General features: G+C 37.7%; 1 long non-coding RNA gene across 1 annotated transcript in view; it reads right to left on the bottom strand.

Annotated features, from left to right (window-relative positions):
- Positions 1-789: 789 nt before the first annotated feature.
- Positions 790-20,387, bottom strand: part of LOC110209019 (uncharacterized) — a 45,385-nt gene continuing 25,787 nt past the window's right edge. The window contains exons 2-3 of the long non-coding RNA XR_002324711.2: positions 8,027-8,204; positions 790-1,701 (exon numbers count right to left, since the gene is read on the bottom strand). This is a non-coding gene — a long non-coding RNA (uncharacterized LOC110209019). The remainder of the gene's footprint in view (positions 1,702-8,026; positions 8,205-20,387) is intronic.

Below are 20,387 nucleotides of genomic sequence, written 5' to 3'. Positions count from 1 at the left end.
GGCAGCTTGTAATATTTTCTCCTTGACCTGGGAACTCTGGAATTTGGCTACAATATTCCTAGGAGTTTTCCTTTGGGGATCTCTTTCAGGAGGAGATTGTGGATTCTTTCAATTTCTATTTTGCCCTCTGGTTCTAATATATCAGGGCAGTTTTCCTTGATAATTTCTTGAAAGATGATGTCTAGGCTCTTTTTTCGATCATGGCTTTCAGATAGTCCAATAATTTAAATTCTCTCTCTGGATCTATTTTCCAGGTCAGTTGTTTTTTCCAATGAGATATTTCACATTGTTTTCTAATTTTTCATTCTTTGATTTGTTTTACAGTGTCTTGATTTCTCATAAAGTCACTAGCTTCCAATTGCTCTATTCTAATTTTTAAGGAAGTATTTTCTTCAGTAATCTTTTGGACTTCCTTTTCCATTTGGCCAATTTTTCTTTTTAGGGCATTTTTCTCCTCATTGGCTTTTTGGACCTCTTTTGCCATTTGGGTTAGGCTATTTTTTAAGGTGTTATTTTCTTCAGTATTTTTTTGGGTCTCCTTTAGCAAGCTGTTGACTTTTTTTCATGATTTTCTTGCATCACTCTCATTTCTCTTCCCAGTTTTTCCTCTACTTCCCTTACTTGCTTCTCAAAATCCCTTTTGAGCTCTTCCAAGGCCTGGGACTGATTCATATTTTTCTTGGAGGCTTTGGATGTAGGAGCTTTGACTTTGTTGTCTTCTTCTGGTTGTATATTTTGATCTTCTTTTTCACCAAAGTAAGATAATATAGTCTGACTCTTTTTGCGCTGCTTGCTCATGATCCCAGCCAATTACTTGAGTTTTAAACTCTTTGTTAAGGTAAGAGTCTGCTTCCAATGTGGAGAGTGTACTGTCCCAAGCTTCAGGGGTTTGTATAGCTGTTTTCAGAGATACTTGTATGGACCTGTAAATTTTCAGTTCTTCCAATGTGGTATGATAAGGGGCGAGGTGTTTACTCCTTTCCTGCCCTGTGACCACAAGTACTCCTTTCTGTCCTGTAACTGTGAGGAGGGGGTCCTCTTCACAGCCACTACAAGCTCCACGCCAGTGCTCCTCCTCACCCCAGCACCATGCCCAGAACTGTGACCCAGATCCAAACACGGGCAAAGCAAGAGATTCCTGCCTCAGCACTGGCAAAGAGATCCCTGCAATCCCTCTCTGATCAGCCACTGGATTCCCCTTCAGTCTGTGGGCCAGAAGCTTGGGAAGCAGCTGGCCCCCCAGGGCCACATGCTTGGGGAATGGAGCTGAAACCCCGCCTTTCTCTCTGAGCACCACAGAAACAGACTTTTCCCACTGACCTTCTAAGTTTTCTCTGGCATTGGTGGATTGAGGAGTCTGGAAACCACCACAGCTGCCCGCGATTCAGTCCTCTGAGGCCTGCTCCAGGTTTGCTGTGGCCTGCACACCCACAGCTGCGCTATGCTCCCAGATACACTTTTCTGATCAATCTTCCAGGTTGTCTTGGGCTGGAAATTTGTTTCGCTCTGTCTTTTTGTGGGTTCTGCTGCTTCAGAATTTGTTTAGAGCCATTTTTTATGAGTATTTGGAGGGGTTTGGGGGAGAGCTCAAGCAAGTCACTGCTTTCACTCTGCCATCTTGTCTCTGCCCCCCTATCTGCTACTTACTCCTTATGAGTCCTTTGGCAAATCATTCCTTCTTTAGGACTTCAGTTTCCCCACCTGTAAAATAAAGTACATGACCTTTAAGGCACCTTCCACCTTTAAATCCTACAATGCTCAATCGACCCTCAGATCTTGGGGAGTCAAGCAATCTGCTTTCTCCACTATGATTAGTAGTTCTTCCATCTGAGTATTCTCTTCTCCCAGGCCATCTCTAGAACCACTTTAGTATCTAAGCAAACAAGCCACACTTTTGAGGGTAGCAACAGTAGCAGCAAATTTGGGAGCTCTCAAGTCAGAAATGTTAAGGGGATCAGGCAATAGGTCAGAATGAGATTACAAAAGATTCCTGTGTTAGCACTAGTCACAAAACTAAGCACTGCTTTGCAACTCCATTGCCTATACCCACTTCAAGATCACAATTTCAGGGCAGAAAAGAGCAATTGAGTTGACAAAGAAGTAGGGACCATAAGGAACAGTAGCAGTTGTGTCAGCAAGGGATCAAGGGCATTTCCACCATAAGGATTAGAGTAAAATTCAGTAGAGCAGCAACCACATCTCTTCCCAGATGACACCACATTGGAAATGCCAAAAATGTTTAAACCCCCAGAACTAGCTATGAAAACAGCATTACAAAAAAGCCTGAAGGTTGGGACAGTATCCACCACAACCCCATGCAGGTGAGTAGAGCCCAACTTTGACGTAAAATTCAAAGTCAAGAAATGGACTGGAAAAGTGAGCAAATAAAAAAAGAACCTGACCATAAAAATCTATTATGGTGGCAGGGAAGATCAAGATATATACTCAGAAGTCAAAAAGATTTTTAAAAATAGCTACAAGAAAAGAATCAAAGAAAAAATTCAATTGTACATAAACACAACAAGAATTCCTGAAAGAGCTAAAAATTATTTTCAAAATCAAATAAGAGTGCGAGTGGAAAAAATGTCATGTCCAACTCTCCATGACCCCATTTGGGGTTTTATTGGCATAGATACTGGAATGACTTACCATTTCCTTCTCCAGCCCATTTACAGATGAGGAAACTGAGGTGAACCAGGTTAAGTGACTTGCCAAGGGTCACAGAGCTAGTAACTCCAGGGACCAGCATTCTATCTTATATATAGATATATACAGATATACGTGTGTACATATGTATGTATGTGTGTATATGCATATATGCACTAAACAGCATGGCATCACATTCTTAAAGGAAAAGTTAAATGAATTTTCCCCTCTCAGAGCTAGATAAAGCTAACCATAATATAAATAAGAAAAAGGTTAAGGGGATAAAAAGAATTTTAGAAAAGTTATATATATGACAGACTTCTGTGGAAATTGAATGGAAAAATAAAGGAGTGTGCCTTTTTCACAGATATATATGGCACCTTCATAAAAACTGATTAGCATAAAAGCATAAAAACCTTAAAAACAAATGCAGAAAAGCAGAAATATTAAATATACACTTTTCAGAAAATATTGCAATAAAAATTACATTCAAAAAAGGGCCATGAAAGCATAGATTAAAAATAATTGTAAACTAAATGATATAATCCTAAAGAATGAGTGAATCATAGAATAAATCATAGAAACAATAATTTCATTAAAGAGAATAATGAGACAACATATCAAAATCTGTGGAGTGCAGCCAAAGCAGTGCTTAGAAGAAAAATTATACCTTTAAAACATACATCAATAAAGGAGAGAATGAATAGATCAGTGAATTGGGCATGCAACTAAAATAACTACAAAAAGGACAAATAAAAATCCCCAATTAAACACCAATATAAAAGTCCTCAAAATGAAAAAAGGAGATTAATAAAACTGAAGGTTAAAAAAGCATTGAACGAATACATAAAATATGAGCTGGCTTTAGGGAAAAATGATAAACTGTTGATTAATTTTACTTAAAAAAGGAAGAAGAAAACCAAATTACCAGAATCAAAAATGAAAAGGGATAATGCACCACCAATGACATGAAACTAAAGCAATTATAAAAAGATATTTTGCCCAATTACATTCCAGTAAACTGACAAAGTGAAATGAATGAATATTTACATATTTATGATATATATATACATATATGTATATATTATCCAGAGGCATAGAAGTAGAAATAGAATACTTAAATAAACGTATCTTAGAAAAAGAAATTAAACAAGCCATTAATAACTCCCTGAGAAAAAATGCTCAAGACCAGATGGATTTACAAGTGAATTCTACCAAACATTTGAGAAACAATTAATCCCAATACTGTATAAACTGCTTTTTCAAAAATAGCTAAAGAAGTAATTCTACCAAATTCCTTTTATTACACAAATATGGCTTTGATACACATGGGAAGAGCAAGAATGATGAAAGAAAGCTGTAGGCCAATTTCCCTAATGAATATTGATGTAAAAAAAAGTAAACACCAGCAAAGAGATTACAACAATATATCAGAAAGATCATACACTATGATCTTGTGGGATTTATACCAGGAATACCAAGCTGGTTCAATATTAGGAAAACAATCAGCAGAATTGGCCATGTCAAAAAAAAAACATATTATATCAATTGATGCAGAAAAAGCTTTTGAAGGAATATAACACTCATTTCTATTAAAAATACTGAAAGGAATAGGAATAAATGGACTCTTTTTTAAAATAATAAGTAGTATCAATATAAAACCTTGGACAAACATCTTTAATGGGGATAAACTAGAAGTCTTCTCAATCATATCAGGAGAGAAGCAAGGATGCCCATTACTATACTATTATTCAATTTTTATTAAAAATGCTAGCTTTAGGAATAAGACAAGAAAAAGAAACTAGAAGAAATTAAAATAGACAGTGAGGGAACAAAACTGTCACTCTTTGCAGACAATATGATGGTATATTTAGAAAATCCTAGAGAGTCAACTAAAAAACAGGTTGAAAAAATTGCCATTAGCTAAGTTGTACAATATAAAATAAACCCACACAAATCATCAGCATTTCTATATATTACCAAAAAAAAACCTAGCAGGAAAAGATAGAAAGAGAAATTCCATTTAAAATAACCTAAACATTATAAAATACTTGGGAGTTTACCCACCAAGACAAACCCACGAACTATATGAACACAATTACAAAACATTTCACACAAATAAAGATATATCTAAACAACTGGAGATACATTAATTGCTCATGGGTAGGCCAATTCAATATAATAAAAGTGACAATTCAACCAAAATCAATTTACTTTTCAGTTCCATACCAAACTGCCAAAGGATTATTTTATGGAGCTAGTAAAAATACTTTAACAAATCATCTAGAAAAACAAAAGGTCAAGTGTATCAAGAGTATTTATTTTTTCAAAAAAAAAAGCGAAGGAAGGCAGTCTGGTAGGTCCACATTTCAAACTACATTACAATGCAGCAATCATCAAAACAATCTAGTACTGGCTAAAAAATAGACTGGTGAATAAATGGAATAGATTAGGTATACAACACAGTAGTAAATTACCTTGGTAATCTAGCATTTGATAAACCCAAAGATGCAAGCTTTTAGGGTCAAGAACTTACCATTTCACAAAATTGCTATGAACACTAGAAAGCAGTTTGGCAGAAACTAGGTCTAGGACAGCATCTCACACTATATAGCAAAATAATGTCAAAATGGTTACATGATTTACACATTAAGGGTGGTGTCATAAGTAAATTAGGGGAGTATGCAAATTTGTAACTTTCAGATCCATGGGTAAAGGAAGAGTTTATGACCAAACAGGAATTAAAGAGGATCATTGGAAGTAAAATAGATAGTTTTGAAAACATGAAATTAAAAATTGCACAAATAAAACCAATGCAGCCAAAGAAAAAAAGAAAGCGGGAAACTAGGAAAAAATATTCACAGCAAGTTTATCTGATAAATGTCTAATTTCTCACATACACAGAAAACTGAGTCAAATTTATGGAAATAAGAGCCATTTCCCAATTGATAAATGGTCAAAGGATATTAAAGTTTTCAGAAGAAGTAATCAAAGCTATTAATAGTTACATGAAAAAATGCTCTGAAAGACAATTGATTATACAAATTCAAAATGTTTTGGTTTATTTTCTGGCAGTTGGAGTTAAGTAACTTGCCCAGGGTCACACAGCTAGTAAGTCTCAAATGTTTGGACTGAGGCCAGATTTGAACTCAGGTCCTCCTAACTTCAGGGCCAGTGTTCTATCCACTGCACCACTTAGCTGCCCCTATACAAACTCAAACAAAAACAACCCTGAGACCCCACCTCAATCTATCAATTGGCTACTATGACAGAAAGGAAAATGATAAAAACAAGAGGGGATGTGGGAAAATAGCTACACTAATGCATTGTTAATGGAGTTGTGGACTGATCCAACCATTCTCGAGAACAATTTGGAACTATGTCCAAAACACTAGAAAACTGTGCAAAACCTTTGTCTCAGCAATACCACTACTAGTTCTGTGTTCTAAAGAGATCAAAGAAAAGGGGAAAGGACCTATTTGTGCAAAAATATTTATAGCAGCTCTTTTTGTGATGGCAAAGAAATGGAAATCAAAAGGCTGCCATCAACTGGGATTTGTGATGGAACACCATTGTGCTATTTTAAAAAATGATATTTCAGATGTAAAAAGAAACTACTGTTTCAGAACAACCTGGGAAAACTTATTGAAGCAAAGAGGACCAGGAGAACATTGTACATAGTAACAGCAATATTATAATGATGATCAACTACGATTTAGCTGCTCTGATCAAGACAATGGTCTAAGACAGTTTGAAAGGACCTATGATGAAAAATGCTTTCCACCTCCAGAGAGACAAATGAACTCTGCAGACTGAAGCATATTTTTTTCTTTTCTTCATTTTTTAAATTTTATGCAATATGGCTAATAGGGAAATACAGTTTGCATGACTTCACATGTATAACTGATGTATTGCTTGCCTTCTCAATGTATGGGGAAGGTGTTGAAGGGAAGGAAAGAATTTTAAACTCAAGTTTTTTAAATGAATGTTAAATATAAATCAGTTAAAAATTATAAGGGAGGGCCAGCTAGGTGGCACAGTGAATAGAGCACCGGCCCTGAAGTCAGGAGGGCCTGAGTTCAAATCCAGCCTCAGACTAAACACTTGACACTTACTAGCTGTGTAACCCTGGGTAAGTCACTTAACCCCAATTGCCTAAAAAAAAAAAAATTACAAGGGAAAAATTCTTTTTAAAAATCAATAAGATACAGAAAAGGGGAGCTTGACAGGAAGGATGACCTGGAACAAAATCCAATTTGGTGGTTGCCACCTCAGTTTCTTCTCATAGGAAAAGTTTCCTTAGCTCCTTCTCTGCTTAGGAACAAACAAGACATACTCTCCACTTCCAAACTTCTCTATTACCATTGAGGGAATTGCCATCCTCCCAGTCCCTCATACTGGCAGTCTAGGAGTTATCCTTGATTCCTCACTATTGCTTATGTTCCATATCCAATCTATTGCCAAGGGCCACCAATTTCACCTTTGCAACATTTCTAGAATATGCCTCCTCTGATACTTCTTCCATCCTGGTGCAAGTGCTTATTTTCACCTCACTCCTGGACTATTGTAACCTACTGGTTGATCTGCCTACCACAAGCTTCTCTTCACTCCAGTCCACCCTCCATTCAGTTGCAAAAATGATTTTCCTAAAGCATGAGCCTGACCGTGTCACCCCCTATTCAGTAAGCCCCCATGGCCCCCTCAAATAATACTAATGACTGTTGTGACATTTTGCAGAATCAGCCTATGACTCAAGCTAAGGCCACTCTATCCAAATGCATTAATGGATTTGGGATGTCACAGAGTAATGGAATTTTAGATTCATAGTACACCTCAGTAGCCATTTAGTCCAACTGATTCCTGAAAAGGAAGCTCCACTCTAGTGTGAATGAAAAGTGATCATCTGGGCTCTTCTTGAAGAGTTCTAATGATGAAGAATCCCATTATAGGCTAAAAGAGAACCCATTCTATTTTTATTGAGTTACTCATTCAGAAGTTTTTCATGATATCACATCTAAATTTCCTTATTTATGACTGCTACCCATTGCTACTGGTTATGTCTTCTGGGGCCAAACATGATGATGATGACAATGATGATGATGATGATGACGATGATGATGATGATGATGATGATGATGATGATGATAGCTATTATTTCTATAGTGCTTTAAAGTTTACAAAACATGTTACAAATATCTCATTTGATCTTTTCAACAACCCATGAAGGCAGGTACTATTATTACCACCATTTTACAGATTAGGAAACTTAGACAGACAAAGGTTAAGGAACTTGCTAAATGTCATATAGTTAGTAAGTATCTGAGTCCAGATTTGAACTCAGAGCTTCTTACCTCCAGGCCCAGTGTCACAATATAATTACCTTCAGATACTTGAACACAGTTATCATGTCCTCCCTGGCTCATCTCTTCTTCAGGCCAAACATCCTTAGCTTCTTCAAATTGATCTTCAGATGTCATGATCTCCACAATCATCACCATCCTGGTTGCCCTCTTAAGGACTCACACTCACTTACCAGACTTTCTTCTAAACTGTGGTACCTAGAAGTGAACACAATACTATAGATGTGGTTTAACAAAAACAAACTAAAATGGTCCTGTAGCATTTATGACAATGCTATTCATGTAACAACAAAAAAAAAACACATTTTAAACACAGGTAAAGTGGATTCAACAGCAGGAAAACAAATGGCACAAAACTGAAACACTAAGTTAAGCCCAGTGCCTAGTATGTAGAAGGCATTCATAAATGTTTATCATATTGTATGGTATCTCAAGAAAGTCTCAGTGCTCTTCCCTGTAATAAGTTTGGGTAATACTGTGTGTAGATTTGCATCTAATTCTAACATTGAATTACTATGATGATGACTGAAAAACATACCGAGTTAAAAAAACAAAACCTTAGAATTTATTACGAAAGTCTTACATCTCATAATGTTGTTTGATTCATTATCTCTTACTTGAAGATTTTTTTTTCCTATAAAGTGGGTTATAATCTCATCTAGAGTGTAAGGTGATATTCAACTGCCTTAGAATTTGTGCTTGGAGTTGGGGCATGGTTCCCACACCATTTTAAGAAAGTAGGCAGTTACATGGTGACTTAGAGAGGCAACCTACTAGAAGAGGAAAAAAATCAAGTTAACAACAAGAAGTAAGGTTCACATGTAAATTCAGTCAAACCATAAGCTCTTGAATGGCTATTATCAAGGCAAATCTCCTTGAACTTCCATTTTCTCTCCCTCATTCCACGTACTCTCTCAGGTTTATGTTATCCCTCATTACCTTATTTTTCCCTCAAGGCTTTTCTTCATAGGACTGTAAATTCAGGCCTAAAAGGAACTTAGAAGAGGTCTGTTAGTCTAACTCATTTACTTGACAGATGAAGAATCTTACTTCACCTGGAGGAAATGTGTGCCTGGATTGGGGAAGGAGGAAGCATTGAGCTTACACAGCCTAACCTCATAAAGATGCTCTGAGTCTCCTTGACAGCCTCAGGCACACCCTACTATGGAACTTCTTCCTTACTATTTTATATTTGTTATAAATGTGATCCTGGGTTACCCTTCTCATCTGGGTTACTTTTAGAATTTATCAAGTTTAAAATCACAACCTGATTAGAATCTCACTTTTCTTTAATGCAGAGTAATGTTGTAGTGGTCACTCATTTATCATTGGTCAGATAAATTCCTTCCAAATACTATCCTAAGAATACAAACCAGTCCAGAAACAAAGGACATTTTTGAGAAGAAGAATGAGACTAAGGGATAACTACAAAATACAAATGCAATAAAAAAATGTATGAAGTCACTGGATAAAATACAAAATTTAGACTAAAAAAGCTTACTGCCCTGAAGGAATTTACAATCCAGTAGGGAGACATGACATCAATATAGACAGTGATAATATACAGTAATAAGCATAAAACACATGCCATGCCATGTAAGGACTGATGGGAAAGGTGGACCTTCCAGTAATGGAAAGAAAATGTTTTATAGCTCAGAAGTGATCAACATTAGAGTAGCTGATAAAATCTCTACAACCACACAGAATGACAGGTGTAAGTGTTGCTAGAATAATTTGGGCCATAATTTTTTTTCTTTATAAAAGCCATTTTATTTCAGCCCTTAGAGAATTCCCACTCTCTACTCCAGACCTCATTTTCACACACACACACACACACACACACACACACACACACACATACATCCAACTTGTCCCCAGAAAGTACTTCCTGTCTTGTGCTTTCTGTCTCTGTCTCTCTGTCTCTCTCATCACTTTCCTCTTCTCCACCTCTTAGCACTTTCATTTTCTTTCTCTGTATCCAGAGTTATAAAGCCTAAATGGTCTCAAATACAGACAGGTCCTGCTATATGTAAGATGAGTGGTACAATGGATAAAGCACTCTACCTAGAGTCAGGAAAACCTGGATTCCAATCCATCATAGATATTTATTAGTTGTGTGGACCTTTGGCAAGTGACTTAACCTGTGGTTGCTCAGTTTCCTTATCCATAAAGTGAGAATAATAATACCTCCCTCCTAAGGTAATTATGAGGATAAAATGAGAGTAATATCTGTAAATGTTTTATAACCTTTAAAGTACTATATAAATGCTTGCTTTTATTATTATCCATCTTAAATCCTCTCTATGTGAACACTTGGAATATATATATGCATATAGATTTTTGCTTAAATTAGATTTTCATTGTAGAAGAGTCATTTTTTCTAATAGTCCATGGAATGCACAGTTTAACTTATTCTAGATTGGCAAGTTAGTTATTGACTTTATCATTTCCTTTGTAGTCTATGTGCTGTTTATTTCAATGAATCTCTTTTTTCCTTCATCAAAATTGTGCATTTGTTTTACTGAGTATAACTTATCATATATTCTATTCTGATGCCTAGAAGTTCTAAAGAGCCCCCTCAATGTATTTGGGGGTAAAGTTATTATTATTTTTAACTGGCCACTAATCATATCCATGCTGCCCATTCCACCTCCCAACACTGACAGGAACAGAGCAAGAATACATTTTTTGGAGGGAACTAGTTTAAGGTAATTGTTTCTGTTACCTTCCTAACCCCAGTGAAATATTAACCTAAGACACCCAGGTGCCACATAGTGAGATTTTAAATTAACAGAGAGGCATAAGCTACATTGAAGGCAATAGCATTAGATAGAAAGCAACACTACCTCATTTGAAACTGGCTATAAAGAATGCCTTGTGCTTTCATTATGCCTTTTTCAGACCACAGGCATTCCGTCAGGAGGGGAGGGGGAGACATTGAAAGACTAAGAAGGGTTTTTGAAGCATCATTTGGCCCTTTTTTATGACACAGCAAACAATAAAGAACAGAAGACTATGAAACACATGAGGAAGGATTTCCGTTTCCCTGAAAAATCACTATGGTCAGAAAATTAAGAACAGAAACAGCTTTGAAAGGGAAAATGTGAGTGACATTCTGGTCATTTGAGAAACTGGATTACATGTCAGAAACAAACAAACAAAAAAGGCTGGTATTCCTCACCTCATTTTGCCTTCAGTTCTCCTTTTCTTCCTCTCCACTTCAGCCCTAGGAGAAGGGAGGTTCCTCTCAGCTAATTGCATGAGCTACAGATATCTCTTCAGGGCTGCTAGGTTTTCTTTCTGCTATCTCTGATCTCATTACCTACACTCCAACTCTTTGACATTTTTCCTCCAGGGCTTCAGGTATTTGACAGGTACATAGCTGCTGATGGACAACGGTCTGCAGGCTTCAGTTAGGGTTGGGGCCAAAGGGAACAAAGAGAATTAGGCTAGCTCAGTCTGTAGGGGACTAAAGTTGTGGAAACACTCAGACCCCCTACCCCACACACATACACACACACCAACTCTCAGCTACTCCACAGTAGGTTGGACCTGAAGAGACACAGTTGATCAAAATCAAAAATCAGCTTTAATTGGCTGCATTTACAGGAGGAATGGGAAGAGACACAGGATGACAATATTAACATAACAAAGATAAGAGTTGAAGTTAGTAAATTTTATATTCTAATCTTACCATTTATTACAGTCATAAAAACAGATTAACATTTGGCCCTCTTCCGTTCTCATTATTCCCTGAATCTGAAGAAATCAGAATTTTAATTCTCACTTCATGTTAACTTAAAAGCAGAGTTATACTATTTGGAATACAGTCTTCATTTTTAGGGAATACGGCAAATACAAAATATGAAATATGACATGTTTTTCTTCCTCAACCCAAACCCATCTTTTACATGTCCTTGTCACCTAGCCTTAATCTCTAAAACTTTGTTTGGAGGGGGGAGGAATTTAGTAACCTATCAAAACCTCTTATCAATCATTTATACTTCAAGTGTGGAAGCCAGTAACACTCTTCTCTCTTCTAGATGCATTTGTATTACAAAATTTCTCCCTCCTGGTGGAAGTGTCTGGTTTGGGGTTTTCTATTGGGATATTCTGGAAGACCATGTGTAAAGGTGCTTTAGTATGTGAACACTGCAAGAACTATGAGGACAATGAAGTATTTCTTGACCAATAATTAGGACACATTGTCTGACAAAGGCTTTTCTCGTAGATATGCCTTGTTCTACAAAAAGCTACTTGAAGTCCATGCACTTTGACACAGCTGTATACAAGGCAACAATTTCCTTCTGTCACCTCCTGGTAAAATACACAACTTCTGGGTGCAAAACAACTCAATAATTCTCTGAATACCTAATGAATCTCTTCTTGAAGTGAGGATAAGTTTATCGCCTTGACATAACGAGTTACATTTTGTATTAGGTCACCATTTTGTGCTTTGAAGTTTGTTTTCCATAACATAAGCAAATGTGTAATTAACTATATTGCAAATATTAAAGGAAAATGATCGTCCGCTTAAGTAGAACACTTTCTCCAAAGTTCAGTTTCACAGATGAATAGTAAGATCAAACCAATATGGTCACTTGGTTTATACTGCAATAACCTACGACTGTGAAAATTCTAGTCATGACTTCTATATTGACCCTTGACAGAAATGTTAACTCAATAATGCTCATGAACAAGATCCACTGATAATGGCATCTGGTCACTGAAACTTTCTGCCTTCCACAGCACCCATCAAAAACTAAAATCTTCACAGAAGACAGCTTTCACTAGCAGCTCCCTTTTAAGGTGTGCCAAGGTCCATATTACTTTCTTCTTACCCTTCGCAGACCACTAGTAAGGGCAACCTATGACTCTTTTTTTTTTAATATATCAGTTTATCATGATCATTGCCCCAACCTCGACTGGCATTACCTATACAGTACCCAGAGAGATCAGGTGTATGGTCACCATATGCTACCCAGAGTGGATGATTACACTTTCTGGACATTTCTAGTGACAACTGAAATGTCATGGTAAATAACAAACATACTAACTACATGAAAAAGACAACTTCATCATGTGAAAGATTAAAATGATATTCAGAAAATTGGACTTTGATGTAACTAAATACCAACCATAATCTAGAAGGAAGGTTGAGGTAAACATTATCTTAGAGACAATAAAACACAGACAGAGAGGTAAATGAGCAGGCAATAAAAGAAAGTTATTGGGAGTAGAATCACAAACAGCCATGGGAGCCAAACTGACAGTAATCATCACTGGTAGCTATGTTCACTGGGACATCTCACTTAGAACAGAAGTCTCTAATTCAGGATTCAGAGGTGATGACACCACCAACATGACTCTAAGCATTTTGAATGCTTTGAGACTATCTGATAAAGCCCAAATAAACAACTTTAAAACTTTATTTATGATTACTAATATCATTGACAGCCTTAAACAATATTTTTAATTCTTTGACCAAGCCAACACTTTCCAAATGGGCACCATTAAGGACAGCCAAGTAAAAGAAGATTGCATAGTTTTAGAAGAGCAACTTAGAGGCCAAATGGGAGGAAATTATAAGCACCATGACCACTGGATATCTCCCCATTGTGCCTTACATAATAGACCTAATTTGTTCCCTAATGAGAATCTCATCATAAAATAGTTGTGACCGGAGTGGACAATATTTGGTAAAGATAGAAACTGCTGCTAATAGTGTAGTACACGTATGAGATACAAGATCAGTCATAGCAGAAATATACCATAATGGCACCAGATTTTCCCCAGTGTCTAATAAAGTCTTAGTTTTCATAAGACAAATACTTTTTGTCAAGTCAGATTAGATGAGATGGTGAGAGGACTTATTTACCTCACAGGAAAAAAGATCATGTAAACAAGAACGATCTGGTGATAGTAGAGAGCTACCCTACTAGGACAACACTGCTTGAGAACTGAACTTTCCTAATCTGTTGCCCTCCACAGATACTCAACATTTTATACTGGTCCCAAAATGATGAGCTTACCAAACTCCAATAGGACTGCACATTGGTGGGAAAAAATCATCAACATAATGGTAGGGAATATCATCCATTACACCCCAGATTTGATGGTAGCTACAGATATGTAAATTCATCCCTTCTTAAATAGTCCAATTGAAGTAGAAGGGATACAACCTTTGGACGTAACTGAGATATAATTTAACAGTGCCAAGATAAAACAGTAACTGCTTAAGCATCACCAAGAACTAGTACAGGCAATCAAAGATTTTAGTTGGTTCTTTCTTGAAGAAAGACAGGTCATGAAAGACATCACAGAGAAAATCACAGAACATCAGTGAGAATGGGAAGAGATTAAGAAGCCATATAACATCTTCTCTTATATTGGCTCCTATCTTGGTCTGTAAAGAACTTACCATGAAAGATCCTGGGACAATTGGAAAGACTCATTGTCATACTCTATTAAGAACATAGTTTAAAATGTGTTGATGTGAAGTGTGATATTGAAGACTGATATTGATGCATTTGTTCTAACCATAAGCAATGCAAACATTGCATGTTTTAAATTGTCATTTGGATTGCATTAGTGATAATTATAAGGTGGACAAATTGCTGTCCAAAGGCAGAAATGCTTCTTTTATGGTGACATTTCCCAAAGGGGCTTTATTTGAGCTGATTTGAGTTCAGGCTATATTGGAAATCTGTTGCAACTGTATTTAAAGGAGAAAATATATTTCTGTTGTCTCTTGACCTTGACAATTTCCTTTTGAAAATAAAAGAGAAAAGAGACAGGGAGAAGGAGGGAGAATTGCACATCCTCTTATTACAGAGGGCTTGCCCTACATACACCACAAAATGTTTATCTGTCCAAGCAAGCTCCCATTTTCTCCCACTGCAGCAGCCAACTGAGGCTGGCAGAATTTTGATCAGAAGATTTATTTGTCTCATATTCCCTCATTAATGGAAAGAAAATCAGCTGGTAGTCAGAATTCTCTGGCTGATAGCCCTACTGGCTTCTGCTGGGAAAGGCCAACTCTCTCTTCACTTGCTCCCTTCTTGCCAATCACTCTAAACCCTGTCAGCACTTGTAGACTTTTCTGCACACAGTCCATCTTCAGAGAAATCACTTTGGCTCTTTCCCTCACAGGACTCTGCCAATAAACATTCACTGACCATCCTGCCAAAAGCATTTTTTCCTATTCTCCTATACTGCTCTACCTTCAAGGTGAAACTGGGGCATGTCTAATTGGATTAATTTGCAAAGAACAAAGATTGGAGATGGGGAGGAACCTTTCAACTATTTCGTGGGACATGGAGAATGACTACAATAATTACCTTTGTTTATACCAATTCAAGGATTTGTTTACTGAGTGCCTACTATGTACAAAGCACTGTAGTAGGCACTGAGGGGACACTAGTGCAATGATATGCACCCACCATCAATTTTTCACTCAAATATATATTGATTCCATAAGTATTCTCTTTTGCAATGGTGGTAGTGGCAACAGGATATTGCTGTAGCACTGGCCAGAAGATCTTCACTGCAAAGCTATTATGCCAGGGTGTTCGCTGAGCCATAGGAGATAGTAGCATGGTGTGTAGCCAATCTGGCTTCTCTGTCGAACACTGCTCTAGCTCGTGAGGGAAAACTCAGACCTTGACCTCAGACCTGCAGATTGAGTACATGCTGATGCTAAGTAGTTCTAAAAGATTTTAAACCTGTTTGTTAGTCATTTAAATGGACAGACACTATTCTCAGCATTCCAGATGCTTGTGGCAGCATGCACTACTCTCTACTCCTCCTCTATCCTACATGTAATGATGAGGGAGTCTTGATTCCAGAAATTAATTCTACTGTCTCATAGCCATGAAGTCTTACATGATGTCTACAAGCCTGTTGGTGATTTTCAGATCAATGTCCCACCATCACCTCAAAGTCAGCATGTCAAAATGATATGTCTTCCTCTAATACACTGCCAACCAGTTACTCTCTGCAATCTTAGTGTTTTGAGATTTTTTAAAATTTATTCTAGCTATATTTTTTTTTGCTTCTATTGGAATCTTCAGTCATCTGTGATTCTTTTCATTTCCTTTTCTCCTCCATATTCAGTCAAATTTTCTTTTAAAATATCTCAGTGTCACTGCGATAGTGTTTCCACATCTATAATCTAAGTCTAGGCCTCAAATTATTTCTAGACTCTCTTAATAGATTTGCCTGAATCCAGGTTCTCCCTATATCAACCCATAACCCTGAAAAAACATCTTCCATAAATAATCATTCCATCGTATTTTTGTTGAAAAATTAATGTCCTATTTCTTATCAATTCAAATCTAAATGCTTTCAAGGCTTTCCATTATCTGCGTTCACTTTATCCTCCCCAATCGTATTCCCCAATATTTCCCCAACACACAATCTCTAGTCTAATTGGAAGGTCTTTTTCACTGCTCTCTGACTAAATCATATGAGTTCTTGATTTCTGAATTTGAATCATGTTGTTCCACCAATCAGGAATATCCTTTCCATCTCCACTCAAACTATTCAAAGTTCATGTATCTTTTAAGACCGAGTTCAAATCTCACCTCTGTAGTCACTTACCTGAGTATTCTATCCTTTCCTGATTCCCCTTCTTTTCTGAATACCTATACAACAATATCCATATCCCAGAGTTCAGCACTTTACTATGTACTGGCCAGTATTGTCTTAGTTGTTCTATATGTCTTAGTCTTGTCTCCCCAAATAGCTCTTAAAATCAGGAGTATCTCTTATCATCCCTTATCCTCTAATATAGAGTTTAACAAAATAGGCACTACCACCTAATGAGAATGGAAGGTTTGTGGATGACCGAACAGAGGGTACTGAGAAAAGAACTTACATTGTTAGCAGCAGTATGTCATGGAAATAACACTGGAATTGGAATCCAAGACTGGGTTCCTAACTGTGCTTTTTTCTGGGTTTATTGGAACAATTATTTCTAATCTCTGAAAGAGACCTTGGAAGCCAATCTAGTTAAGTCCCTTAAATCTTGAAATGGGAATTTTCTCTGAAACATCCCTTATCAATGGTTATCTATTCTTTGGGGGGAGAAAACACCTCCAGAAATAAGAAACTCACTCTTTCATGAAGGAGGCTATCTCACTTTGGGGCATGTTTAATGAAATTTGCTTCTTTATAATTTCTACCCATTGGTACTCATTATCTTCACTAGGGTGAATTTTTTTTTAGGCAATTGGGGTTAAGTGACTTGCCCAGGGTCACACTTGATAGTAAGTATCAAGTGTTTGGTTTGAGTTCAGATTTGAACTCAGGTCCTCCTGATTTCAGGGCCAGTGGTCTATCCACTGTGCCACCTAGCTGCCCCTACTAGGGTGAAATTTTAAAGACATTTCTACCACTTCTCATAACTTTTCAATATGGTCAGAATTTAAGTGGGTTTTTTTCCAGTTCTTCTGGTACATGCTTTTTAAAAAAATGAAGTTTATTTTTAACCATCCTTTTCAAAGTACTTTAATACTTTTCCAAAAGGAAATGATACTGTAGTTTTTACAGTAGTGCTACTGGAATTGTATGTGTATATTGTGTGTGTTCTAGCATCTTTCCATCTATCCTGCTGCCTCCTTTCACTTGGAGCAAGTGAACATAGGTCCTCAGGAGCCAGGCTCCCACACCCTGGGAGAACAAATCCACTTAATTTTGAGACTCTGCCCTGGAGCTAAGCTAGTCTGATTGATAGGCCAGTGAGTGAAAAACTTACCTAGCCAACTATATCTAGCAATTCCCAATCCATACTTCCCATCTCTTCAAACCATCCCCCAGGAAACAAGGGCTTACCCAGTTCTAGCATCTCACCGTCTGTCCAATACATAATCTCTTCATCTCCTTCATCTCTTGGTTTTTGGAACATTGTCAAAAGAGTTGGACAATCAATTACCCATGGCTCCACTCATAGCCCTTGTGATTCCACAGATGAAAACTCTACCCCCTGGCTACCACTCCCCTATTTGCATAGTTTCCTTCTATTAGAATATAATTTCATTGAGGACATGGATGCTTTGCTTTTTGCATATCCTGAGCACCTAGCACAGTGCCTAGCATATATTAGACATAGTTCTCCTCCCCCCATTCATTCATTCATTTACTCATTCCCCAAGTCTCTTCATTAGTAAATATTCCTGGTTCTATCAACCTGTCTTCACATGCCAGGAATGGAAAGAAAAAGCATTCATTAAGCAATTACTTCCTGCCAAGCACTATACCAAGCCCTGGGGATAGAAATTTTAAAATGAGACCATTTTCCCTTTCAAGGTGCTCTCATTGTAATCACAGGAAATAACACAAATGGCAGAGGTCAGCTTCATGACAGCTTAGAAGGGAAAGGAACAAGCATGTATTTAGTGCTTATTGTGTGCTAGGCACTATATTAAGCACTTTATAAATATTATCTCATTTGATCTTCACAACAACCCTGTTAGGTAGATGCTATTATTATTCTCATTTTAGAGTTAAGGAAACTGAAAGACCAAATAGTCCATGGGGGCAGGGGTACACTGGCAGTTTAAATAAAAAGGTCCAGGAATCTGTAGGGTATAACAGCAGGGTAGATGATAATGCCCAGAGATACAGAGGGCAAAACAGAAGGACTTATAGTAAAGCCTAGAAAACCTTGAAGAGAAATGGTTGGCAGATGGTTCAGACCAATAACTGCTAAGAAGGGGGCAGTAAGCTTGAAGGTTAAAATGGTGTGGAGTTCTGGGTTACCTCATGTTGGGGAGGCAGATGATGAGTCAGCATCCAGCTGGAAGGGGCTATCAAGTGCCTGGTGGAAACCGGGAAATAAAGGCTGGGTGGTACAGGAGAAGGGCTCCCTCATTCTTACTTCTTCTTGTCCTCTTTTGGCCACCCATTATCATGTGCACCATGGATATATAGCTATTTTTGTTGTTTGTCCATTTTCAGAGGGCCAATAACATCATGGGTGATGTCTTGACTCATCAGTGAACTGGATTTAAGTGTGGCAGAGCTGGACAGATTTGTCAGCTTCACTTTCTCTTCCAGAGTCATTGAAGTCCAGTAGCAGGTCAAAAGTGGAGACTACTGGTGATGGCCTAGGATGCAGGGGCATCTTCAATGTCTGACCAAGCTCTAAGTACTCCACAGCACCTGCTTCAGTAGCCTTCATGGCCATCCACCCATTCTGCTGAGGGAAGTCTTCACATACTTAGGATAAACAACTCACTAACTTATCGATGGGATTGAGTCTCATTGGTTACCCTCAACTTGGTTTAGCCCATCTCCCACGATGGTGTATCAGGGAGTGGCTGCTGCTCATGCTATCACCTCTTGGAGCCACAGGTGAGAGTTGGGTGAAAGGTGAACACCAAAGGTGAATAAGCAGCCTGAAAAGAGCTTAGCAAGTCCTCACACCAGAAGTGCTAATCTTTCCTGAACACCCCATACACAACCCAATACATGCCATATAGCAAATAACAATAGGAGAGGAAAAGATCCCCAGTTCTCACAGTGACTGTTCCTATCCAGGCCCTCACTTGTTTTGAATCTCACCATTCTGATTACCCTCTTCTGGAGAGCATCATTTCAGTTTTTCAATGTCTTTCTGGAAATGTAGTATCTAGAGCTGAATATATGTCAGATGTGGTCCCACCAGCTCCAAATACAAAAGGACTTTTCCATCCTTTCTAGTTCTTAATCATTGATCCTAACCACCTCATTCTGGGTACCATATTTATCTTAATGAAGAACATGGATAAGGGCCACACAGGACAACAAGGCACGGAAGTGCAGCGTCTTGCACGGACTATCTGTCAGCGAGACGAGAGATACATCAAAGTATTGATAATTGCATATAGAGCTTTTAGCTGATGAAAACCCTGCTGCAACCCATGAGACAAGACTTTCATAGGAAGTATCTGTGAATAGACTATGACATCATCATTCAACACCTTGAATATAATAGAAAACTGTCCATACAGCTGTCCATTATACTTGATGATTTGGATTGCATAGGGACTAGTAGACCTCAAAGTGACAAAAGAGAGGTCCATTGATCACACTTAAGAATTTTATCTGCAATCTCCTCCCTATTACAACTATTGTGAGGCCTTTATAGACCACTGTAGTGCCTTTAACAAAATTTTATTGTTGTTCAGTTGTTTTCAGTTGACCCCATTCAGGTTTTTCTTGGCAAAGATACTTAAGTGATTTGACATTTCCTTATCCAGCTCATTTTACAGATGAGGAAACTGAAGTAAACAGGGTTAAGTGATTTGCCCAGGGTCACACAGCTAGTAACTATCTGGCACTGCATTTGAACTGAAGATGAGTCTTCCTCACTCCAGGCCCAACACTCTATCCACTGTA

This window comes from Phascolarctos cinereus, unplaced genomic scaffold (assembly GCF_003287225.1).
Source record: "Phascolarctos cinereus isolate Bilbo 61053 unplaced genomic scaffold, phaCin_HiC Scaffold_2;HRSCAF=192, whole genome shotgun sequence".
NCBI lineage: Eukaryota > Metazoa > Chordata > Mammalia > Diprotodontia > Phascolarctidae > Phascolarctos > Phascolarctos cinereus.
The sequence above is the reverse complement of the archived record's forward strand: the minus strand, read 5'-3'. Positions and strand labels throughout refer to the sequence as shown.